General features: G+C 43.4%; 1 protein-coding gene across 3 annotated transcripts in view; it reads left to right on the top strand.

Annotated features, from left to right (window-relative positions):
- The window catches only part of ARHGAP32 (Rho GTPase activating protein 32), a 562,915-nt gene that overhangs the window by 111,183 nt on the left and 424,381 nt on the right, over positions 1-27,351 (top strand). For 2 of the 3 annotated variants that reach the window (XM_068240357.1, XM_068240361.1), the window contains exon 1: positions 1,231-1,370. The exons of the other annotated variant lie outside the window; for it this stretch is intronic. The gene's annotated coding sequence lies outside the window, so the exon portion shown is untranslated. Of the gene's footprint in view, positions 1-1,230; positions 1,371-27,351 lie in introns of those variants that run through there. 3 annotated transcript variants of the gene reach the window in all.

The following is a 27,351-nucleotide window of genomic DNA, read 5'->3' as shown; positions in this document are numbered from 1 at the left end:
GGCAACTATACTAGCTATACTGGGGGCAACTAAACTAGCTATACTGGGGGCAACTATACCAGCTATACTGGGGGCAACTATACCAGCTATACTGGGGGCAACTATACCATCTATACTGGGGGCAACTATACCAGCTATACTGGGGGCAGCTATACTGGGGGCAACTATACTGGGGGCAGCTATACTGGGGGCAACTAAACTAGCTATACTGGGGGGGGGGGCAACTAAACTAGCTATACTGGGGGGCAACTATACTAGCTATACTGGGGGCAACTAAACTAGCTATACTGGGGGCAACTATACCAGCTATACTGGGGGCAACTATACCAGCTATACTGGGGGCAACTATACCATCTATACTGGGGGCAACTATACCAGCTATACTGGGGGCAACTATACCAGCTATACTGGGGGCAACTATACTAGCTATACTGGAGGCAACTATACCAGCTATACTGGGGGCAGCTATACGGGGGCAACTAAACTAGCTATACTGGGGGCAACTAAACTAGCTATACTGGGGGCAACTAAACTAGCTATACTGGGGGCAGGTATACTAGCTATACTGGGGGCAGCTATACTGGGGGCAGGTATACTAGCTATACTGGGGGCAGCTATACTGGGGGCAACTATACTAGCTATACTGGGGGCAACTATACTAGCTATACTGGGGGCAACTAAACTAGCTATACTGGGGCAACTAAACCAGCTATACTGGGGGCAACTATACTAGCTATACTGGGGGCAACTAGTTTCACTGGGGGCAACTATACTAGCTTCACTGGGGGCAACTATACTGGGGGAAATTACTAGCTATACTGGGGCAACTATACTAGCTAATACTTTAAATTACAGTTAGCTTCGCCCTCATCCGGTCATGACCACGCCCATTTTTTGCCGCGAAGCACGCCGCAGGTTGTGGCCACGCCCATTTTTTTTTGGGGGGGGGGGTGTCTTTTAATACCCAGCACCGGGTGCCAAATGCCCTAGGTACGCCACTGCTCATAGATACAGCGTTATAGAAAAAGGTAATGGTGGTGTATATGGCAGTATGTAGAGAATCTGGTTCTCCATACAGCAATACAGACAGATCAGCGGGGTGATGAACACAGCAGTGTATAACAGAAAAGAAGAATGTAGAATGCTGCTGGATAGAGTGGTAAAATTGTATCAGTGTCAGGCTAAGCGTTGCTTGGCAACCGCTCCCGCAGGCCGCCCCATGGTCCCGCCCCCTCCTCCGGCTTTCGGGCGCTCTCGCTCTCTTCACAGGCCGGGCGGAGAGTCTGAGCATCTGCTGCCTGTTTCCCGGTTTCGGGGCCGGGTGATGTGGATCTGTTTGACGGAAGGTGGACTGCAGATCCAAGGAGCAGGTGAGATATGGCTGAGAAAGAGGCGCTGATCATATCCTCCTACCTGCCCCCGGCGTTGTGTTCCTGCACAGAGCGAGAGAGCCTGTCATCCATTCTTCACAGGCTGGATCATGTATATTCTCTGTACAGCGGGCGGTATCTGTTATACTCAGGATGATGAAGGACTTACTTTCCCATCCTGGGTATATATTTTATATAAGGATGATAATAATAGGTATGTTATATACAGAGTATATGATGCACCACCCTCCCCATCCTGGGAATACGGTATACAGTATGTCTGTAGGGGCTGATGTATCATAGAGGCTGCACGTAATACCGCCCTTCTATATGCCTCGTTATATATGAGGGGAGATGGGTTCATTTTGTATGGCCTGTTTTTAATACCTTCTCTTCCCTCTGATTGTACACATAATTCTGTGTATGGGCAAAGATGCCCTGAATATAGTTTCTATCTTCTCTATGCTGATGGAGTTGCTAATTAATGTGTACTTTGTCAGTAACTAGGTGGTTTCCTGATATTTAACTCTATAGGTGATCATTGGAGGTCCCTGGTCTGTCAGTATACAAACCGACAGTCTGTGTGCACTCTGATCTATTACTGTATTGGTGCAATTATTATTATTATTACTATTATTTAGTATTTATATATTGCTTCACTACATAATGCATTGAACATGATAAATGCTACCTAGAGTCAGTGTTGCAGTTTTAAGAAATCTGTAGATGTATCTGGGTCTGCACAGATGTCTTCTGTGAGATCTTTTTACTGTTTGTATCCTCTTCACCTTATAAATGTCCTTCATACAGGCTGCCGCCTTCCTACTCCTCTTCCTTCCCTTAACCATCCTGTGCTGTATTTGCAAGGCTGGCATAGGCAGACATGGGGGGGGGGGGGGGCTTATCTGATATACCCTGGGATTTCCTTGGCACCCAGCAGAGCCCAATCCCTGAGCAGTCTGTGCAGGGCCTGGAGACAGTGCTGTTCATGTTTGCAATGTGTATACAGATTGTGTATTCCTGGTGGTGTGTGTGTGTATTTGAAATGTGTATCCTTAGCATTGTGTATACAGATTTTGCTCTTGGTGTTGTGTGTATAGATAAAGGCTGGTGTTGTATGTATAGATATAGGCTGTGCGGTGAACTTTTTTGTTGGGTGCAGCAGTTGTTTGAAGACAGGGATCAGGCATTGTATATTATTACCGCCTGGTGACATGCAGTGTATCAATATATGTTTGATGGTAAATTTACCTTCATATTAATTCTGACAGTAGTTCTGTAAAGGTGCCCATAACAGTACAATATTTACAACATCATTTAATCAGATTTGGGGGATCATAAGTAGTTGGAAGGTAATTATCAGTTTTTCCCATAAACGGGTCAATTACGATGCTTTCTCTCTTCAGATATGATCATAAAATCCAACATTCCGATCGTGAAAATTCTGTATTCCCATTGACCATAGAACCATTTCACTTCAATTTTCTCCACATCGATTTTCTCCATACTGAATAGTTTTCTCTATAATAACTAATCGGGCATCTTAAAGGATACCTCTGTGCGTGGTTTGTTCCTCTCCTCATTCTCCAGAAGCACACTTTTCACTAAAGTCACATCTTCAGACAGGAAGAGGTAGGTTTGTGGTAATGTTCCCTACTATTTCCCTTTCGTTCTCTCTCCCCCTACCACTCCTCTCTAAGGGGAGTGAAAGGATCACTCCAGCAAAAATGTAAGCAGTTAACATTTGACAGAACTGACAGATTTTGGACTAGTCCATCCCCTCATGGGGTGTTCTTAGGGTTTTCTTTGTTTTTATAAGCGTTTCCTGAACGGCAGTTGCTAAGTCTAACTGACAAAATAGTATGCAAGTGAAGACGGAAGCTCATTATTTTGGCAGTTAAACTACCATTCAGGAAATGGTTTTGAAAACAAAGAAAACATTGAGAATGCCCCATGAGGAGATGGACTATCCCACAACCTGTCTGTTCTATCAGATTTTAACTGCTTACTTTTTTTTGCTGGAGTGGTGCTTTAATGGGGCAGGAAAGAGAAGGGAATGGGAGGGCAATAGGAGAGAGCATTGAAGCTAGCCTGCTTCTTTCTGTCTAAAAGGAGTAATTGCAGGGATCAGGAGGGACTAAGGGGGGGAGAGGAACTGACATTGTTTAGAATTTTGTGGATCCAGCATACCTCTGTGCTTACATTAGGCACATTACATTGCCTCTGGTCAGGTATCGTTAAAGTAGAACTGTGACTTTAAAAGTAAAAGCAAGAAGTTTTGAATCAGGATGATACTATTTATTGGCTTCTTTTAAGTTAGCTTATAAATAGTTTCATTCGGATTTAAAACTTCTTGCTTTTTCCGATGGCTGACACGGTACAAAACTCTCCTGCTACCACTGTTCGAAAGTAAAGATATTTACATATTGACCTCAGTAGAGGGAAGCGTCTGGATCCTCCTGAGGCTTCCGATGTCCTCCTCGAGACCACCAATCCAGCACTGGGACCCTCTGGAAATTCGTGGCCTCACCCCCATCCATGAACAAGGTCCACACTGCGCAGGTGCAGTAAATCTTGCGCCTTTGCAGAAGAAACAGCCTGAACTGTTACATGAACATGCTACTGCTCAGAGGCGAGACATCCTGTGCCTGTGTTGCGCATCTGCGCTCATTCATGGACAGGAACGCGGCTGCGCACACTCTTCAACAAGCCCTTATCGAAAAGGTGTGGGGGTCCTAGTGCTGGAACGGCAAAGTGGAAAGGGACAACGAAGCCTCTGGATTATCCATAGGCTTCCCTCTTCTAGGGTAAGTATAGTATCAAGCCCAATGTTAATGCCATCTTCATTACAATCAGGGCTGTGGAGTCGGTACAAAAATCTTCCGACTCCGACTGCTCAGTTTATGAAACCACGACTCCGCATCCAACTCCGACTCCGGGTAACCAAAATGGCCCCGACTCCGATTTCTCGACTCCGACTCCTTAGTCTAATATTTAACAGGGCTGTGGATTTTGTACAAAAATCACCCGACTCCCGACTCGTGACTCCGACTCCTCAGTTTATGAAACCACGACTCCGACTCCAACTCCGACTCCGGGTGCCCAAAATTGCCCCGACTCCAACTCCTCGACTCCGACTCCGACTCCACAGCCCTGATTACAATGTCCCCAATTATTGTCAGTTGTTTTTTATTTATAATGATCCTATTATGTCCCCTTCAATATGATGCACTCCATTCATGCCCTGTTTATTATCATGCCCCTATTATGTCCCCTTCAATATCATGCCCTACATTCGTGCCGTGACTATTATAATGCCCTTCCTTTTAGTTTTTCTGTGACTATATTGCTCCTATTAGTGCCCTGTTCATTTTAATGTTCCCATTTGTGTGACGTATGGTAAATTATAATGCCCCTCAGCATTGGCCTGTATATTACAGTGTCCTTCCATAGCACCCTGTACTTTAATTTTCCCATTAGTGCCCTGTTCATGATAATGCTTCCTATTAGTGCCTGTATTTTATAATGCTTCCCTCATTTCCAGAAGTTTCTATAAGGAAAGAATGGACAGAATGTTCTGTGGGGACACCAGTTGCAGCAAACACAGATAGTCTGATGTTTTCCTGCTTGAGCTAAAACTTTGGTTAGATTTTTTTTAAGGGACTACAAGTAACAGCATGCTTTACATTTGCCATTATTGCTGATAATGATATATGCAGCAAGATATGTACTTCTGCTGTAGTTTTAAGTGTCCAGGCCACCATGTTGACAGTGTGTAAGGGCTCGTTGACATCTTGGACGTTTTCCTGCGCTGTATCGCAACGATGACACCATGGGTAACGCATGGTGTCTATAAAATGTATTTAAATCAATTGACCCCGTTCAGATCACTGCGCTATCCTATCATATCCTATGTGTGTGTCTCTCACTGGAGCGATGTGATTTTGTAAAAATCCCCTATAGCATTGCATTAGCAAGAGCTTTTTAAAATCACTAGCGCTTAAAATGCTCTTGTAGTGTGAATCAGCCCTCAGTAGGTAGCATGAGAAGCAATAATTTTCTCTTAGCAGAGAGGTGAAAGGGCACAAGGTAAATGGTAAATAAAGGATGCGAAAATTGCTCCACCTCAGTCGCCTGCAGAAGTGGTCTGTCTATGCAGATTGTAGCGTACTAGTGACAGAGGGTCTGATGTCACTGCAGACATAATGTGAGGCCACTGAATTGTGACTGAGGGAGCCATGTGATTACAGGCCTGGAAGCTTTAATAGAGGAGTGAGCAGACCACAATCAGTAGTGTGCACAGCGTGTGTGTGAAATGCAGCATTCACACACATAACAGGTCATTGCCAATGGAACAACTGTGGAACCAGCAGAATAAATACATATGTTAAACAGAATAAAGCTAGGATGATACTTTGAAAGGTCCTCACCAAAAATCAGCTCTGTTGTGGGATCCATTTATACTGTTATTTATTAAGATTACAGAACAGTAGGGTCCATTTACTAAGGTTACAGAACAGTGGGGAAGATTGGAGAATACAAGTGATCTCCTAAACCTCTGATGAATATTTATATTAGAAACATTGTCTGCCACTAGGTGCGAAAGCTTGCAACCTGGATCATCTCAGTGCTTAGATTAGACAGTTTTCTCACTGCCGCGATAGGCACCAATCGCAGGCGCTTTGCGATTAGCGCCAATCGCAAACGCATTACCTGCAGCATTTTTGGAGTGATTCTGGAGTGATCGCGGTACAGTGCTTATAAAGCGCTGACCGCGATTGCTCTGAAATTGCGGAAGTGTCCAGTAATTTCTACCGCGCTAATCGCAGTAAAATCACTCGAGCAGTTTTGCGATTTCTAGTGTTAATGGGCCCTAAGTGTACATGCTAAGGATAATAAATTAGATTTTTTTAAAATTAAAAATGACTTTTTTTTTTTTAAAGTATCCAGGGTTTTCCTTTATATTTAAACATTTAAAAAGTAGGTTGAATGTTTACTGTCTCTAATCAGTGTCTCAGAGTTAGACAAATGAGCTTTTTAGATATCCCATGGTTTTATTTCATATTTAAACATACAGATTAGATTGAATGTTGTGTTGTTTCTGCTCAGTGCCAGCCTAATAAGTGTCCCACCGTTAGAAAAAGGTCAATAGCTTATATATTTTATCTCTCCCTGCCCTCAGAAGTTGTAGTCTGCCAGGAAAACTTTTATGGCTGTCATTTGCTTATCAGCGATGTTTACTATATTCCCGACAAGGTACCAACAAGACAGAAGCTCTCACTTCCATGCCTAGAAATTAACTCTTTCAGGCAGCAAAATAAGTTATTAACCACTTGAGGACCTAGGGCTTTCTACCCCTTAAGGACCGGCCACTTTTTTTCCATTCAGACCACTGCAGCTTTCACGGTTTATTGCTCGCTCATACAACCTACCACCTAAATGAATTTTGGCTCCTTTTCTTCTCACTAATAAAGCTTTCTTTTGGTGCTATTTGATTGCTCCTGCGATTTTTACTTTTTATTATATTCATCAAAAAAGACATGAATTTTGGCAAAAAAATGATTTTTTTAACTTTCTGTGATGACAGTTTTCAAATAAAGTAAAATTTCTGTATACATGCAGCGCGAAAAATGTGGACAAACATGTTTTTGATAAAAAAAACCCCATTTAGCGCATATTTATTGGTTTGGGTAAAAGTTATAGCGTTTACAAACTATGGTGCAAAAAGTGAATTTTCCCATTTTCAAGCATCTATGACTTTTCTGACCCCCTGTCATGTTTCATGAGGGGCTAGAATTCCAGGATAGTATAAATACCCCCCAAATGACCCCATTTTGGAAAGAAAACATCCCAAAGTATTCACTGAGAGGCATAGTGAGTTCATAGAAGATATTATTTTTTGTCACAAGTAAGCGGAAAATGACACTTTGGACAAAAAAAAAAAAGTTTCCATTTCTTCTAACTTGCGACAAAAAAAATGAAATCTGCCACGGACTCACCATGCCCCTCTCTGAATACCTTGAAGGGTCTACTTTCCAAAATGGGGTCATTTGTGGGGTGTGTTTACTGTCCTGACATTTTGGGGGGTGCTAAACTGTAAGCACCCCTGTAAAGCCTAAAGGTGCTCATTGGACTTTGGACCCCTTAGTGCAGTTAGGCTGCAAAAAAGTGCCACACATGTGGTATTGCCGTACTCAGGAGAAGTAGTATAATGTGTTTTGGGGTGTATTTTTACACATACCCATGCTGGGTGGGAGAAATATCTCTGTAAATGACAATCTTTTGATTTTTTTTACACACAATTGTCCATTTACAGAGAGATTTCTCCAACCCAGCATGGGTATGTGTACAAATACACCCCAAAACACATTATACTACTTCTCCCGAGTACGGCGATACCACATGTGTGGCACTTTTTTGCACCCTAACTGCGCTAAAGGGCCCAAAGTCCAATGAGTACCTTTAGGATTTCACAGGTCATTTTGCGGAATTTGATTTCCAGACTACTCCTCACAGTTTAGGGCCCCTAAAATGCCAGGGCAGTATAGGAACCCCACAAATGACCCCATTTTAGAAAGAAGACACCCCAAGGTATTCCGTTAGGAGTATGGTGAGTTCATAGAAGATTTTATGTTTTGTCACAAGTTAGTGGAAAATGACACTTTGTGAAAAAAACAATAAAAATCAATTTTCCGCTAACTTTTGACAAAAAATAAAATCTTCTATGAACTCGCCATACTCCTAACGGAATACCTTGGAGTGTCTTCTTTCTAAAATGGGGTCATTTGTGGGGTTCCTATACTGCCCTGGCATTTTAGGGGCCCTAAACCGTGAGGAGTAGTCTGGAAATCAAATTCCGCAAAATGACCTGTGAAATCCTAAAGGTACTCATTGGACTTTGGGCCCTTTAGCGCAGTTAGGGTGCAAAAAAGTGCCACACATGTGGTATCGCCGTACTCGGGAGAAGTAGTACAATGTGTTTTGGGGTGTATTTTTACACATACCCATGCTGGGTGGGAGAAATAACTCTGTAAATGGACAATTGTGTGTAAAAAAATCAAAAGATTGTCATTTACAGAGGTATTTCTCCCACCCAGCATGGGTATGTGTAAAAATACACCCCAAAACACATTGTACTACTTCTCCCGAGTACGGCGATACCACATGTGTGGCACTTTTTTGCACCCTAACTGCGCTAAGGGGCCTAGAGTCCAATGAGTACCTTTAGGCTTTACAGGGGTGCTCACAATTTAGCACCCCGCCCACTTGCCAGGACAGTTAACAAACCCCACAAATGACCCCATTTTGGAAAGAATACACAACAAGGTATTCCATGAGGGTAATGGTAAGGTCATTGAAAATTTTATTTTTTGTCACAAGTAAACGGAAAATGACACTTTGTTAAAAAAAAAAATAAAAAAAAAATTCTGCTAACTTGTGACAAAAACTAAAATCTTTTATGAACTCACCGTGCACCTCACATAATACTTTAGGGTGTCCTCTTTCCAAAATGGGGTCATTTGTGAAGTCTGTCCTGGCATTTTAGGGTCTCTGCAATCATTACATGTATGGCCAGTATTAGGAGTTTCTGCTATACTCCTTATATTGGGTATACGGGTAATGCACTCTGGGCTGAAAGGAAAAATGAACGGCAAACATACCTTGCTCCACATCAATGGCAGATCTTCCTCCACATCAATGGCAGTGATAACCTCAGGAGAGAGACACCCCGTGCCACCCTGCACTCAGGGTGAGCCACCAACTTATGTGACTGGGCCTCAGAACTTTAGTATACAGCATTATGCCTGTAGGATACAGCAATATGCCTGCCAATAGAGATGACTCTGTGTGGCATTAAAGCATTATCATAGGCCCAAATCACATATAAACCGGGGGTGTCCACACTCAAGGGAAATTCAAACATGTCGTCCTATATCGCCAACCCAGGACAGATCAGCAATATCAAGCATGGAAACCGATCCTTCTTCCGACTTTTATGCTTACCCGTTTGGTTTTCAAGCTTACCTCTCCTCTCCCTGCGACAATGTGCGAAAGACCACTGAGTGTGTGCCTACTCCTGTGTCTGGAGTTCCCTAGGTTCTAATAGTGTACCTGCTCGTGGTACCTCTCAAAACACTCCCCTACGCATAGGCCAGGGTGGTCAGGACATTTGGGACAATAAAAAATGGTGTCCGTCCTTCTTCTAGCACTGCTGCAGACACGACAACGTTTTCTTCGGATGCGTTGACCTGGGGTACTCGGAATCTGATAGGCGTAATGCCTTCCATGCAATCGGCTAGTTGCATCTGGGGGAGGGGGGACCCTGACACCTCCTGGATACAGGATGTCCAGAATGATCTGTTCCTGAAATTGAAGGAAAGATCCAGTTCTCCCAGCCTTACTGTAGAGAACAAAGCTGTTGTATACTGCCAATTGAATCAGATAAAAAGACACTTTCTTATACCAGCGTCTTGTTTTTCGGGTAACTAAATAGGGCGCTAACCTCTGGTCATTGAAGTCCACCCCTCCCATGTTGACATTATATTCGTGGACGACAAGGGGCTTTTCAATGACCGCAGTTGCCCGTTGAATTTGTACTGTCGTGACTGTGTGAATGGTGGACAGAAAGTAAACGTCCCTCTTGTCCCTCCATTTCACCGCGAGCAGGTCTTCAGTACGCAAGGCGGCCCTCTGCCCCCGTTTAAGTCTGGTGGTAACGAGCCGTTGGGGGAAGCCCTGGCGACTAGGCCGCGCAGTGCCACAGCATCGGATTCCTTCTAACTTTAAGTGCTGAAAGAGGGCCACACTTGTGTAATAATTGTCCACAAAAAGATGGTACCCCTTCCGGAACAAGGGTGACACCAAGTCCCACACAACCTTTCCACTGCTCCCCAGGTAGTCAGGGCATCCGACCGGCTCCAATTTTGAGTCTTTTCCCTCATAGACCCTAAAACGACATGTATAGCCTGTGGCCCTTTCACAGAGCTTATACAGTTTCACCCCATACCGGGCGCGCTTGCTTGGGATGTACTGTTTGATGCCAAGGCGCCCGGTAAAGCGTAACAGGGACTCGTCTACGCAGATGTTCTGTTCAGGGATATAAGCATCTGCAAATGTTGATGACAGGTGGTCTATGAGGGGCCGAATTTTGTGGAGCCGGTCATAAGCAGGGTCTCCCCTTTCATGACAGGTTTTGTCGTCGTTGAAGTGCAGGAAGCGCAGGATGGACTCAAATCGTGTCCTGGACATGGCAGCAGGGTACAAGGGAACATGATTTACTGGGTTCGTAGACCAATACGACCGCAGTACATTCTGTTTCATTAGTCCCAAGTGAAGGATAAGGGCCAAAAAGATTTTAATGTCGGAAACTTGGACTGGTTTCCACCGGAAAGGCTGGGCATACATGCTCTCCGGGTGCTCGGTGATGAATTGTGTGGCTTTACGGTTGGTCTCAACCACAATTAAGTCCAAGAGAACCTGGGTGATGAACAGCTGCAAAAAGGCTAGGGCCGTTCCTAGATGAGCTGTCGCCACCTGGACTCCAGACTGGGCGGTGAAAGGGGGCACTACGGGTGCGGCGGAATCAGGGGATTGCCAATCTGGTTGTGCCAGCACCTCTGGGAGTCTATGGGTACTACGGGCCCGTCTTCTTCTTGGTGGCTGCGACGGGGGTACTACTGCACTTGCCACCGTACCAGTTTCAACTTCCATGCTGACGCTCACCACTTCGCCAGGTTCTACAGAAGTACTGGTACCAAGTCCAGGAGATGCTGCGCTGCTGGTGCCTGCCTCACCAAGAAAACTATCAAAACAGCGCTAGCACCACCCTGCTGCCCTTGAGGCGGATCCTGCGCCACCTGCAGTCCAACGACTTGGGGTCTGGTACGCCTGGCTCTAGCCGGGACCAAAGCCTCGTCATCACTTTCGGTCAGGGAACCACTGCTTTCTACAGGTTCAAATTCGGACCCGGAAGATTCGACGGATGATTCTTCCCAAAAGAACTCATCCGACTGGTCCATGTACCTGTATACCTCGTCATCGGAAAGCCCCCTTCTTGCCATTTTGGATTGCTAAATTTATGGGGTTTTCCTCCGAGACTACCCAGAAAAAAAGAGCACCTACCTAGCAAAAAGGGAGTATTTGAGAGGTATTGGGGTTGGTGGGAAGTGGGGTCTCAGAGGCAATCAAACAATCACGGGACAATCAAATACAATTACGGCACAATCGACTCCAATCACAGCACAATCAAATCTGATGCACTCGGAAGGTGATGGGGGGAGGGTGGGATTGGGTGTGGCGGGAAGTGGGGTCTCAGGCAACCAAACAATCACGGGGCAATCGAAGCCGATCACGGGACAATCAAATACAATTACAGCACAATCGAATCCAATCACAGCCCAATCAAATCTGATGCACTCGGAAGGTGATGGGGGGAGGGTGGGATTGGGTGTGGCGGGAAGTGGGGTCTCAGGCAATCAAACAATCACGGGGCAATCGAAGCCGATCACGGGACAATCAAATACAATTACATCACAATCGAATCCAATCACAGCCCAATCAAATCTGATGCACTCGGAAGGTGATGGGGGGAGGGTGGGATTGGGTGTGGCGGGAAGTGGGGTCTCAGGCAATCAAACAATCACGGGGCAATCGAAGCCGATCACGGGACAATCAAATACAATTACAGCACAATTGAATCCAATCACAGCCCAATCAAATCTGATGCACTCGGAAGGTGATGGGGGGAGGGTGGGATTGGGTGTGGCGGGAAGTGGGGTCTCAGGCAATCAAACAATCACGGGGCAATCGAAGTCGATCACGGGACAATCAAATACAATTACAGCACAATCGACTCCAATCACAGCACAAGCAAATCTGATGCACTCGGAAGGTGGTGGTTGGAGGTGGTGGGGGGGAGGGTGGGGTTGGGTGTGGTGGGGGGGAGGGTTGGGTTGGGTGTGGTGGGAAGTGGGGTCTCAGGCAATCAAACAATCACGGGACAATCGAAGCAGATCACGGGACAATCAAATACAATCGCAGCACAATCAAATACAAGCGCAGCACAATCGAATACAAGCGCAGCACAGTCAAATACAATGCACTTGGACGGTGATTAGGGGGGGGGGGGGGGGTCTGAGGGCGATTTGAGGGGGTGGGGGGTTGATCAGGAGCCCGCACGGGGCAGACTGAGTCCTGATCTGATGAGAGGCAGACACAGGGGGTTACTGATCAAAGATCAGTTAGTGATTGCTGGGGAGGACAGATGTAAACAAAGAGCAGGGGATGTAATCAGAAGGGGGGTATGAGGGCAATCGAGGGCCTGGGCAGGTGATCGGTTACCCCCGCGGGGCAGTTAGGGTCTGCTCTGATGGGTGGGGGTGATGAGGGGTGATGGACAGGTGATAGACAGGTGATCAGAGGGGGATCAGGGGGTAAGGTAGCTGTATGCAGATGTATACAGTATACAGGGGGGTAGTCTGGGATGGGGTCTGGGGGTGATCTAAAGGTAGGGGGGGGGGATCAGGGGTGACTAGGAGGCAGTAAGGGACCTAAACTAAGGGGCAGCGTCGCTAGTTAGTGGCAGGTGGGGGGGGTGGGGGTTTTGCAGGGGTGCAAGGGTGCTGGGCAGGGGTCTGCTGGGGTGATCAGGGGGGGTATGAGGCCTGGGGTGGGAGATCAGGGGGGCTGTGGGTAAAAAAAAGCAGTGTGGCTTGTAACTTACAAAGTGCTTCCTCCTCGCTGGTGGTCTCTGCAACAATGAGACCACGAGGCGAGGAGGAAGCACGTACAAGGCACTTTGTTTACCTAACAAAGTGCCTTATACATTCTGATTGGCCCCATGCACGGATTCCTCCGCTCGCCGGCGCTGCTAAGTGGCCGGCGAGCGGAGACAAAATGCCGGGCTTCCGACTCCCGGCGGAGGATCGCGTCACTGATGACGCGATCGCTCCGCCCATGCCCCTACAAGGACCGCCGCCTTTGGGCATGAGCTGGTCCTTGTGGGGTCCACTTCCCGGCCGCCTCTGTGCGTTAGGCGGTCGGGAAGTGGTTAATATGTTTTGTACTGTACATACCGTACACGTTTATCACATTATGCCATATATATTGCCTCGAACACTTTAAATACAAGGGGCCATATGCAATTCACTTTTTCACCTGAGTTTTCTCCCTGGTGATATTTTCGCTTGTAAATAAAATGCCTTTTAGGGCTTAGCCAGACTATAAGCGCTTTTCTGAGCGCTTATAGTGATTGATTAGCACTTTCTGAGCGCTTTTTAAAAATCGCTCCCATTCACTTTCATTAAAATTGCGGTAAAAATCACCGCTATTTTTCATGTACGCTATTGCGCAATGATGGCTATTTTTACTCACTTTTTACCGCGATTTTAATGAAAGTGAAGTGGGAGCAATTTTTAAAAACTAATCAATCACAAGGCGCTCAGAAAAGTGCTTAAATTGAGGCTGAGCCCTTACACCGCTGACAAGCAAACAAATACTCAAAATAATTTTGATAATTCTTTTTCACCAACTTTTTGGTACTTTTTCTGTCGCAATGTGCTAAAAAGTTGTTTTAAATCAAAGATGAAAAATTATCTCCTAGGAGAAAAAGTTAATTGCACATGAGCCAAGCTGTCTTAAATTGTATACCCTAAGCTCTGCAATGTGTGCCTGTAGCATCGACTCTAACCTTTTGGCAATCCTCGTTGTATACTGATATGACCCAGGTGAGGGTTGCAAATTGGTACCAACTAATAGCAAACATCTTCCTAAATATCCAGTCCACATTTGTTGGATCACATATGCCGTCCAGTGTTCTCCACCTGTTGTAAATATACCAAATTGTCTTGATCATACAGTGGATACTGGGTCTTCCAGCATTGTGCAATAATACTTGTTAGGAAGATAACATTCTAGACATTCTTAAGTACACCTATGATTAGAGAAGCCTGAATGCTCTTATTGCTTTCACCCTTCTGAAAATATGAACTGCTTGGTGTGGTGGGAAGTCTCTGTGCCTCTCCCTGAGCATAGATTTTTATTTAGAACACTGGATATAATTAATCAGTTGCAGGCTATAGAGTAGCCATTGGGGATGCTCATTCGGATTTTGCAAAATTTAGATATAGGCACTTCGGATCAGAAATCAAAATTTCCGATCAGAAGTCAGAAAACAGAACTTGGAAATCGGATTTCTGCGGAAATACTGCATTACCGCAATTCGGTAATTTTAACCCAATCACAGACCTAGAAGCAATGGACCAATCAGAGAATGCAGAGACAACTCGGAAGTATTTGGACAATCAGAGATTGCAAAAAATGACCTAAACCACTACTCGGAAATACGAACTCAGAAATCGGAAACCGATCTGTCAGAATTCTAGCGGTTTTATTTATGCAGGAAAAGCTGTCATGTGTATGTATACATAAATATTAATAATCAATATAGTCCTTCTAAAGAAAGAAATAGTTATTGTTAAACCCTAAATAAAAGAATGTATTACTTTGAATTACATGTAAACTGGATTTTGCCAGTGATAGAGACAGCAAAACTTTTATAAGGTTATTTTAACTTGTAAGCTAGACAATTTTGTTTACATGTTCCTTGGCTTGAAGGCCATTACAGCCAGCAAGAAAAGATAAAATTTCCCAATTAGTTAAAGATTATTCAATGATGCCACCTGGCGGTTTCATAGTCTGATAAATATTATTAATAGATGGTTATTTATGATGAAATAGCGACATCTACTGGTTAGACATATAATATTAATTTTATAAGAAAGACAAATATATAGACAATGATTTTATATTATTAAGATTTAATATGCAATTATATCTTGTATGATTAATTGTTTTAAGAAGAATTATATAATGAGCTTTATATTTAAATAAGTATATTAGAAGCCCTGTATGCTTCAATAAGCCTTACATTTCTGAAGGCTCTTACAGATCTGTGTACAGTGTTATAGGGTCAACCTGACCTGGGAAAGTACAGACACATTCCAAAAACTAATTAGCAGAACGGGATATTATCAGAAATGCGTCATAAATGACATTGTTTAATGTTTTTGGAAGTCCATGTCTGGGTCAAAAAAGTCAACCAGCAGATAAGATGGCTGTTGACGTCCATTTTTAATTAACTGCGTCAGAAATTACCTGATTAGAATGTGTAAACATTGCAAACCTACGTAGATTATCACAGTTAAGATGATTAAGGTATTCAAAACAAAAAAAGTGTTATGGGTATTTTAAATGTCAAAGATAGCGAGTTGACGCATGGAAGCTTTAGCCAATCAGAACCTGGGATTCAGGGAAAGTCCAGATTAGGCAGCCATATTGTCTCCAACCCCTATAAAAGTAGGAGCTGAAAGCTCATAGTTTGCAGAAGCCAAACAATCTAGGTAATTCGTGGCAGAGTTGATCCAGGGATTTATTTGACTACCATTTGGAGTAGGGAAGAAATGTTTCCCTTTTAAAGGGATTCCGAGCACCTTTCATGGATATGCCTTTAAGCCAGACGACTTCCCACAAAGTCGTGCTATGACCCCTCTGGAGGAGCCTCTTGCAATGGCCATGCATGTCACTTCCTCTTCCTGCTTCATTCAGTGATGCACTTCTCTAACAGAGAAGACAGGGGTGACCCGGAAGTTATAACATAGCCAAGATGGCAGTCGCGATTTTTAAATTGAAATCAAACAAAAACTATATGGTGTAGAGCGGCGATTCAGGCATCAAATTGAAGAGGAGAGCACAAGCTACAGAAAGGTGGTATGCATCTTTAAGTACTTTGCAGTGCTGGTCGGAGTCTCTAGGCATACCCATGATTGGTGCTCGGAGTCCAATTGGCTCAGGCCTTGTAAGGTGTTTCACCTTCCCCTGGATCAACTGGCATATGTGCAGGTTCAGAATGGTGGTTTTTTTCCTGCTTTTTTTCTAGTTGAAGTTGATAGACGGATGTCTTTTTTTTTACCAAACTATGTAACTTTGTAAAATGAACATATAACAGTACAAAAATAGTGGATTAAACAGTTAATTCAGTGCCTTCCTGGTTCTGGTGTATCTCAGAGTCTAGATGCAGTCACCTAGCTTATAGTAGGAACTCTTTTAGGTTTGCAATACACTACTCGATGTGGTAAAAAGATAGATCCCCCTCAGATCATAATATGAGCAGAGAGCGATCTATCTGATCAAATCCTCCCACACACTGCATACAGATTTTTAATAGATTTTAGCATCTACAGTAGATTCCTATAGATTTAATAGCTTTCAAGATTTCTATTGAACCACCTTATTGCATTTGCACTGTTCGATGCAATGCAATGCTATGGGCCGCCATCTTCCGTCTGGTATGATCTACCAATTTGATTTGATTGATTTTGGACAAAAATGGATCGAACGATCGATCAGGCTGGCATGTTTCTAGCAGTTTTGACCGAATAATTGAATTGGCTGGAAATTGACAGGAAAATAGATAAGTGTACTTCTGCGATTGAAACTGGCCATACACTGGCAGATAGCAAGCAGATAGATCAATCTTCGATGGAAATCTGATCACTATTGCTGTGACACATTGCAAATAGATGTTTATTTTCAACTTGAACCTATGGAGCCACAGCCGCAGTGCAAGGCCATCTGCCGAGCCCCAGGTTTCCTCCCATCTTAAATGTGCCCTGGGTTGAGGAGAGTGTTGGCAGCTGAGCACGCACTCACCTGTCTGCCAGTGCACCCTCTCCATCCCTTGGGAGGTGCCTGAGCCTGCGTGACCTTGCAGCATTTACATAGCCACATAACGTGTATGCCGTCAGGTCACAGGGAACAGACGTACTGGGGATGGGAAGAGGACACAGAAAAGAGTGCGCCGACAGACAGGTGAGTGCTCGCTCTCCACTGCAAACACTCTGCATGGCCCTGGGAAGAACATTTTAGATGCGGGGCCCTGGGGGGTCCCTTGATCGTCTTTATATCTACCACCGCACACCTAACCACCCCTTTTTGAGGGAGGTCTTTCTGTCCAGAACGATCAATAGTTTCGATCGATTTAGACTGGAAATCAATTGAAATAATGATCAAACAACCATGTTGCACAATCGATCTCCGGGACATGTGATCATAGTGATCGAATCTGCCGTGGAAAATTGCCAAATATATGGGCACCTTTAGTGCCATTGAAGTTATTTGTGTACCATTTTCCTGAAATGCGGGAAGATTGTCCCGTGGCCTTCTCCTCCTATTCCCAATTTATAAGGCTCTGTAAGTTGTGCTGGAGGTTACAGATAGTTACAGTACATAGGAGTTCATTCACAAAGCTTACTTATTTTTCACCTTAACTGTAAGGGCCCGTTCACACTGCACGCGTTTCCAGCCGCGTTTTGGAAACGCGTGCAGGTGGCCAAAACGCACGACATCAGACATTGCATAGAGTGCAATGTCTGATGTTCACACTGCATGCGTTCTGGACCTGTGCGGTCCGGGAACGCATGCTGCACGCAGATTTTGCAAAAACGCGTGGCTGTCCCATTCACTTTTCAGTGATGGGATCAGCCACGCAACGCACACAAACGCGGATGGCCATGCGTTCGTACGCGTTGCGGTCCGCACGCGTTCCGCACGCATGGCCATCCGCATTTCTGATCTGAACGGGCCCTAAGGAGTGTTAATGCAGGAGATAAACAAATAAGGAGAGATAATTCATGAGATAAATAGATAAGGAGAGCGAAACCATGAGTTATGTCAAATAAGGAGAGCTAAACCATGAGTTTTTTCAAATAAGGAGAGCTAAACCATGAGTTTGTCAAATAAGGAGAGCTAAACCATGAGTTTTTTCAAATACGGGGCGCTAAACCATGAGTTTTTTCAAATAAGGACAGCTAAACCATGAGTTTTTTCAAATAGGGAGAGCTAAACCATGAGTTTTTTCAAATAAGGAGAGCTAAACCATGAGTTATTTCAAGTAAGGAGAGCTAAACCAAGAGTTAAGTCATTTAAGGAGAGGTGAATTGTGAGTTATTATTATTATTATTATTTAGTATTTATATAGCGCCGACATATTACGCAGTGCTGTACAGTGTTTATATATATATTGTCTTGTCACTAACTGTCCCTCAAAGGAGCTCACAATCTAATCCCTACCATTGCCATATATCTATATTATGTAGTGTAAGTACTGTAGTCTAGGGCCAATTTTTTTAGGGGGAGCCAATTAACTTATCCGTATGTTTTTGGAATGTGGGAGGAAACCGAAGTGCCCGGAGGAAACCCACGCAGACACGGAGAGAACATACAAACTCTTTGCAGATAGTGCCCTGGCTGGGATTCGAATCAGGGACCCAGCGCTGCAAGGCGAGAGAGCTAACCACTACGCCACCGTGCTGCCCTGAGTTAATAAATAAGGTTAGATAATTTAACAGAAAAGCCTGGTGAATCATACCCATAGTTTGGTTGAAAAAAAAATCCGTCTATCAATAATAATACATAAAAAATACACAAGTTAACATTAGGTATCTTTCTGTCCTCCACCCTTAGTTAACCCATTTGATTTAGAGGAAGACAAAATAAACTCTTAGGTATGCTAGAACTTTTCACCTATCTAGCAGAAACTTTTTTTTTGTTTGTTTTCAATACATTTTTATTGAGAATAAAGTAACACAATCCTAAAACAGTTTGCTTATACAGTATAAATCTATGCGTCAATCCCTGTAAACATAAGAAACATACTTTCGGTTATTTGTTTTTCTTATGGTTGTTAACACTGAAAACTTTGAGGATCTACCTTAATTAAAAATCGGAATAGCAGCATCTTCGACACAACATGTTATCGTTTGACACGCTGTGGTGTTACCCGACGTCAGAGAAAGCATAGTCTGATGTCTATTCTAAGCTTAATCACATCATTTTACTTTGGCTGTGCAAATTCAATCCAAAAGTGGTCTAGACTGAGAAATCGAAACAATCTCGATATCAAAGTGCAGTCCACCCAGTGTGTGGTTGGTATCTTCAAAGTTGGTGACAGAAATAATTTTTTCATGGTCGAATAATGTATGGTGAGCTTTGCCACCACAGCTGCATGATTTTTACTGCTTACTGTGGTACACAGCTATGGAGCTCTGGCACGGCTCCTGCCTGCAGCCCCTCCGTTCGCTTGCCAACCAGTTTGAGGGGGCCTTCTTTTGTAATTGTTCAATGTTTACTTTATTGCAGGGCTGTGGAGTCGGAGTCGTGGAGTCGGAGTCGGGGCAATTTTGGGTGCCTGGCGTTGAAGTGGGGAAAAAATGCACCGACTCCGACTCCTAATGAATTTAAACTGTAATTAAAATAGAAAATATGATAAAATGTACCATTTCTCAGATAATAGTCATCATAAATAATTTATACATACAGTAATAGCTGTGCTTAATCCACAAAAATGAAATAAACCAATCAAAATTAGTTACTTGTGCTGCTTTAATAAAAGAGTCCCCGTATTTTTAAAGTCAGATATACACATCTGATTGTGACTGTACAGTATATATGATGTGTACGCAGGAATCTCTTATATATACTAAATAACATCTATGCTGTAAGTATAAAGCCTGATGTGTAGCCGTGTCACAAATAGAGATGGTCAATGAGATGGAAATAATTCTGCGTTGATTCTGATTTATGCAAATGTACTCTTTGCTCATGAAATCAAATAATTTGATATGTTGTTAAAATTTGGTTTGGTGACTACGAATTAAATGGTACCTGAAAAGGATGAAAAGAAAAGTTTTTTTTTTATACATACCTGGGGCTTCTTCCAGCCCCCTTCAGGCTAATCAGTCCCTCGCTGTCCACCTCCACCACCTGGATCTTCTGCTATGAGTCCTGGTAATTCATCCAGTCAGTACAGTCCGGCCGCATGCCGCTTCCACAGCCAAGAGCATTCTGCACCTGCGCAATAGTGCTGCACAGGTGTAGTACACTCCCGGCGGCGGAATGTGTGCATGCGCACTACGCCAGACTGGCTCAAGTACCTGGACTCATAGCAGAAGATCCAGGTGGCGGAGGAGGACAGCGAGGGACTGATTAGTCTGAAGGGGGCGGGAGGAAGCCCCAGGTATGTATAAAACTTTAATTTCATCTGTCTCAGGTTTACTTTGTTACACAGTAGTACTATACTCTACATATGCACTGTCCACAGAGCTGCAGAGAATCCACTGAGAATGTTGTGCACATTGAACACAGAGGTGCTGTCTATCACCCATAAACCTGGTTCAGATTGTACATGAAGAATGTGTAATAGAGGAAGAATCTCCTTATTCCCCTGCAGAGTACCTGCACATCACTCTTACATGTACCCACAGTTACATTGCCTAGGGCCTGACAGATGTTCTTTGTTCCGGCCTGCACCTTTTACAAGTACTCTTACCAAGGACTAGTTTTAGTCTATGACTAAAGGGAATAAATATGGCAGTCTCCATATCCTCACTGCAGTTGTCTTTTAAAATTCCTAAGCGTTGGCAGTTAAGAGAAGAATTTCATTTTACATACTTTCAATCAACAAGATTATAATATGCAAATTAGAGGAGTCGGAGTCGAGGAGTCAGAGTCGGTGGAATCCTAAACTGAGGAGTCGGAGGATTTTTGTACCGACTCCACAGCCCTGCTTTATTGAGTTGCAACTGTTGCAGGGATCACTACACATCAACATTGGGAATTGATTGAAAAACTCTTTCCAATCTTGCCTGGTAGATTTTCTAACCTACTTATAGAGGTTTGCATGACAACAAACAGGAGGCAAGGCTGCATATGTGTACTGCACAGCCATCTTACCTCAGCAATGAAGTGCTGGTGTTTGGCCGTTCATGCCCCAATCCCCTCCCTTCTGTCCATACCATTCCTCCTTCTGGCCCTTGGCATGGCTCTTCTGTGCTGGCCATGCACTATTTCTGCCTCCTTGTGATGTCATTGCCAGGCTTCTGTACCAGTAGCAAGGACAGGAGCTGTAGGTATGGAAAGGAGTAAAGTAGTCTAGCTAGTACAGGGAGATGCACCGAGGTCCATAGCCAGGGCAACATAAGTTATAAGGTGGCCTGACATACTTATGCAGCCACACAAATGTGCAGTGACCTACTAAAATGTCAATTCATAATACTTTCTGACCCAGAACAAGTATGGTAATCATGTATTCAATCTCTACAGGCTGCGTGATTGTTGTGTCACACATTGCTGAAGACAGAGTATAAGGAATGGATAACAGCCAAAAAAATTGAATTTTTAAAACGAAATAAAAATGACAACCTACTCTTCTCAATGTTTAAGATTTACTTTTGGCATACTTGAGAGATATGGAATGAATTATAGAATGCTGTCTGCATATGTCAAGGATTTAGAATGCGCTGTATTCAGATTAGAAATGGCAGCATATTTCTCTAATTTCTATTACACTTTAAACAGGAACTCAATTTCTAAATTATTTATTTAGTGTTTGCCCATTGTAAAATCTTTCCTCTCTCTGATTTACATTCTGAAATTTATCACAGGCGACAACATCTTTAGTACTGTCAGGTAAAGCTCTGTGGAATGTTTGTCTCTGAGAATTCCACAGCCAATGAAAATACTGTCTGGTCTCCCAGAATGCTCTGGGAGGAAAATTCTGCATAGCTAAACAGCCTTCACTAAGCATTATAGGAAAGAGCAGGACTACTGGTACATACCACTATACAGTAATGTATAGATATAGGAATGGTTTCTGATGCAGAAACCAGAAAAAAAATCGCTGTGAATGTGGGTATCCTGAATAATTTATTGCATTTTTCTAAATATCACCACAGTTCCTCTTTAAGTTGTTGTGCTATTAGTGACCGATCCCTACACTTATTCAGTCTTTAGAGCTGCTGTCCAAAGAGAGGCACTAAGAAAAGTGAAACAAAAGTAGAGCAGTTTCTAAGGACAAACTGAACACCTGTTTCATTTAGCATCTGACATCTGATAGGGTGCTGGAAAAATCAGATGGGGCACTTAAAGTGAACCTCTAGACTAAAAATCTACTCAGCAGCACTGAAAAGGCTTGGTGTTTATTTAACAGTTTCACAGCATCAGAACTTTGTTTTTCTTACCCAAGCCTCATTTTTTTTGCTGCACTGATGCTGTGCAAAGCATGATGCGATTTCTGATGTTGTTGTTCTCCTGCTGTTTTGGCATAATTTTTTTTTTAATTTTGGATTTGAAGCCTAGCGTGCGCAGCTGGGAGGGGTGATCAGGACACAGGACAGCGGGAACTGTGTCTCATGCTCCCTGTCACCTCCTTAAAACCAAAAAGATGGCTGCCCCCATGAAATCACAAACATTTGCCTGTTCTTTTAAAACAGAGTGGGTGAGAGATTATATTATATCATATTATATTATATCAGTATATCTGTTTAGGCTGAAGTTCCCCTTTAAAGGGAAGATCCGAGGAAAAACAAAAAGTTCCACTTACCCGGGGCTTCCTCCAGCCCCTGGCAGCCGATATGTCCTTTGCCGCAGCTCTGGGTTTACCAGGGTCCCCTCCGTTGCAGATGCCGATCTCATCAGGACAGCATCTTCTGCAGGTATGCGGCTGCGCCGTTCGTGATCGCGCTGCTCGTGATTGCGCTCACGTAGTCTAGAGCATTCTGCGCAGGCATACTGTTGATGTGGAAAGCCTGTATACCAGGATCCCTCAGGACATTGGGGTCCGGGTGAGTGAACATTTTTTGGTTGAAAGAGGCAAAGATGAGGGCTGGGTGGGTTATGTGGGTGAATGTTTGTCTAACATTTTGACCCATAAAGCTCTCCTTTTCAATAACAGGTGTTACAGACAGGCCTATGGCATGGCAATGGGCACCTCAGTGGCCCCCACTTTTGCTAACATCTTCTTGGCCTGCTGGGAGGAGAGGTACATTTATTGTACCTCTAACCCAGGAGTCAGGAACCTTTTTGGCTCAGAGAGCCATAAACACCACATATTTTAAAATGTAATTCTGTGAGAGCCATACAATATGTTTCAAACTGGGACAGTGCGCATGCGCAGCAGAGGGCCATGTTGCCATGGTGATGTGTATACAGTTGATATGCTGGGCAGCGGAAGTGTCAGACACGTCTTCAGCTTCTCTTGGGTTTCAACAACATCAGCAATTTCCCTGAGAGCCAGATAGGAGAAATTCAGACAGAGGGCTGGTGCACAACAGAGTGGTTTGTGAGCGTTTTTAAAAATGCTAGCGGTTTGAAAACCACTTGGGTAATGTATTTCAATGGCCTGGTGCACACCAGAGCAGTTTGTTTTTTCCACAAACGCAAACTCTGGGGCTGCAGCATTTTTTAGATTTCTGAGGCTTTTCCGCCTCAATGTTACGTATAGGAAAGTGGAAAACCGCTCTGAAAAACGCTAGATCAGAGCGGTTTTCCAGGCATTTTTGTTACATTAGCTGTTCAGTAACAGCTTTACTGTAAAAATATATGAAATATGATCTAAACATGAGATTTACATGGGTGTGGGGTGGAAAGAGCCTATAATTTTTGGATCTTGTTATTTTCCCTGAAAATGATAAATTATTGAGGTGGGGATTTAGAAAATCCACAGCCACCAACTCTCTTTTGGAATACAATAGCTACCACCCCCGTCATGTACTAGATGCAATACCATACAGCCAGTTTTTGTGTCTTAAGAGAAACAATTGTAGACAGGAGGATTTTGAGGTTCAACGTGGACTGCTCACATCTCTAAAATGTCTGCTTTTTATAATGCTGTTGGTCCTTTTCCCCAACAAAGTCTATGCCTTTCAGAAACTCATAACTCGTGCAGCTCCTATCAGTGCCAGTTTGAGCAGAAAAAAATAGGGTTGAATATAAACGGCGGCTTTATGTGAAGATGATGTTGGCGGATGCCTCGTCCAATACTTTGTTACATTTTCCTGGAATGTTGCTGCTTGCACTGCTAAAGCTATTTGTGTATTGACTCAATCACACAGAACCCTATTTTTGCTGTTATTTTTCTTTCTGGGCTTCTCTGCCTACATTGATTAGCTTACAGCTGCCTTTCCTCTTTTAATATTCATATTATGGGCCTGTTTTGAAATTCAAATGATGTGATATGTGTTGGATCATCTCGAAATCTGACTTGTTGTTTATTTTAGCCACATTTCTATCATGCTGTTGTATATGGTGAAGATTTCTGCATTCACCTCCTCTACTTCATTCACAATGATCAGGAAATATTTCAGAATTGTGAGCTGAGTCTTATTATACTGGGGGGCTATGGGTCTGATTAGTGTTCCTTGTCATTAGCATATAACACATGTCACTGCCATCTGCCAGATATCGGACAATCTACTGGAATGTGGCCTACATATACATGGAAATATGCGGAATTACATTACAATTTCCCCTCATCAATAATGCAGGTATAATCCATTCCATATTTACATGTGCTTCCCTTGTACCACCAAGGGACAAATATTTATTTCTTAAAAACGAAACTAAAGCCTTGTTTACACACTAGATGTTTCTTGTCCAAGGTAGCTAGTTTGGGCCTTATCTGCCCAGAATCTGGCGTGTGCTTAGTGACCAGGCCCGTTTCTAGGGGTGCAGCCCAGGTGCAGCGCCAGGTAGGGAGTAGAACAGGCGCTGATTAGAGGAGAGTGCAGCAGTGCGAGAGGTAAGTAACTTACCATCCAGGCTGAGAGAGATGCACAGGATCTGGCTTCCTCTTTGGCGTACTGCTTTCCATAGCTGCAGGACCTCAGTCATCATGTGACCTGCCGCCAACAACAGGTTATGTGATGACTGACATCGTAGCTATTGGAGTCCAGATTGATGTTATGGTGGATTCGATGATTGCAGTTCTACACTGCAACGATCAAATCCACCATAACATCATCTATGACTGTATGGCTCGGCTCCTGCTCAGCATTAGAAAAGGGGAGGCTGCAGCGCATCATCCGATCAGCGGAAAGGATAATTGGCTGTAGCTTACCTTCCCTGCAGGATCTTTACGCTAGCAGGTGCAGAAAGAGAGCGACCAAAATTGCCTCTCACCCAGCTCACTCCATCTTCCAGCGCATGCCTTCAGGAGTAAGATTCCAGTCAATCGCTACCAAAACCTCTAGACACAGGAACAGCTTTTTTCCTCAAGCAGTAGCCATACTTATTGCTGAACCACGTTAGAGTTGCTAGGACTTGAAATTAATCAGCACAGAACTGAAAATGAACAATTCTCACATTGCTTACTGCCACTATACGTATAATGTCCTTGACTTGTAATATACACACTGTCTGTCCTTGTATTGTTTTTGTTTGTGTTTGTTAAGCAACTGCCAAAACAAATTCCATGTAGGTGCAAACTTACTTGGCGAAAATAAATTAATTCTGATTCTGATGTGTCTCTTCTGACTTGTATGGCGAGTTACTAACTTCTCACTCCACGCTTTGGATGATGGGGTACTGCATCTGGCTACCTATTCTGGATAAGTCATCGGGTTACCTATATCGGGGGGGGGGGGGGGGGGGCAGATCTGTCTTCTTATACTGTAGGTGTTATTTAGCAACCTTTACTGGGAATGAGTGCTACATCTGCTTACCTATAATGTGGGGGTCATCTGGCTATCTATGGGGGAGGGAACGTTCAGGTGGCTAAATCTGGTTACCTATACTGCAGGGGTCATCTGGCTTCCCATATTGGGGGGCATCTAGCTACCTATACTGGGGGGCTATCTGGCTACGTACACTGGGTGGGGGGTATACAGTATCTGCTGTATTGCGGGGCCATCTGGCTACCTAATTTGGGAGGAGTGGGCTACATTTGGCTACCGTTCCTGCGGGGTTACATCTGTGTTGTGTATCGAGAGAAGCTGGTAGCTGAGGGTTCTGGTGAATTTGTTTCCCCGTGTTCCAGCTGCTCATTGCCCGGGCCCGTATGGACTGTTTCCTGTTATAGACTTTACAAGGAACCCGAGGTGAGAAACATATTGTGGCTGCCATATTTATTTCCTTTTAAACTATGCCAGTTGCCTGGTGTCCTGGCCGGAAGTGTCTGAACCACACACCTGAAACAAACATGCAGCTAATCTTGCTTGTTCAGGTTCCATGCCTAAAAGTATTAGAACAGCCAGGCAATGTGCATTGTTTAAAAGGAAATAAATATGTCAGCCTTCATATGTCTCTCACCTTGGGTTCCCTTTAACCACTTCAGCCCGAGAGCAATTTTCACATATAGGCGCTGCTCCCATTAATTCGCCAATAACTTTTTTACTCCTTGTCACAGGTAAATTATCGATATATTGTTTTTTTCAGGACAAATTCGGCTTTTAGTGTGTGTTAATTTTGTTTAGTAATTACCTTATTTTCTATGCATTTTAAAGGGAAAATAAGGGAAAAATTGAAAAAACAAACTATTTCTCCATTTACATCCATTATAGCTTTATATTAAACAGTGCTGACTATAAGTTAAACGCACTAATTGTATTTGCTCATCCATCCTGGTTATTGCAACATTGAGATTATGTTCCTAGCACAATGTATGGTGACAATATTGTATTTGGAAATAAAAGTATCTTTTTTCTGTTTTTTGTTTTTTGCTTTCTCGTTGTACACTATCAATGATTACAAGGCCTTATTTTGAAAAATAATAGAAATATACCCTCATGGCATACATATTTAAAAAGCCAGGTTCCTAAGGTAACAATATATGTTGTTTCTTTCATATTCTGTCACTTTGTTTTCATTTTTTGCAAGTCTTTTATTTTGGTACAGAATATGCAAAATTTAATTTTTTTTAATTAATTTTGTGACTAAAAAAAATACAGGAGACATGCGTCTCAAACCTAAAACTCTTTAAATTCTATTCTACTACTTATCATGGTTAAAATGATACCACATGTGTCTCTTGTAGTGTTGCTAAAGCTTTCCCAAGTTTGATCATAATTCTGAAAATGACTTTTTATGTTTGATTGAGTTTGTCCCTACCTATTTTTCATGTGACGTGGTTCACAGCTTTTAGAAGCACCAA

This window comes from Hyperolius riggenbachi, chromosome 6 (assembly GCF_040937935.1).
Source record: "Hyperolius riggenbachi isolate aHypRig1 chromosome 6, aHypRig1.pri, whole genome shotgun sequence".
Classification (NCBI taxonomy): domain Eukaryota; kingdom Metazoa; phylum Chordata; class Amphibia; order Anura; family Hyperoliidae; genus Hyperolius; species Hyperolius riggenbachi.
This window is presented reverse-complemented; position numbering and strand designations above follow the sequence as displayed.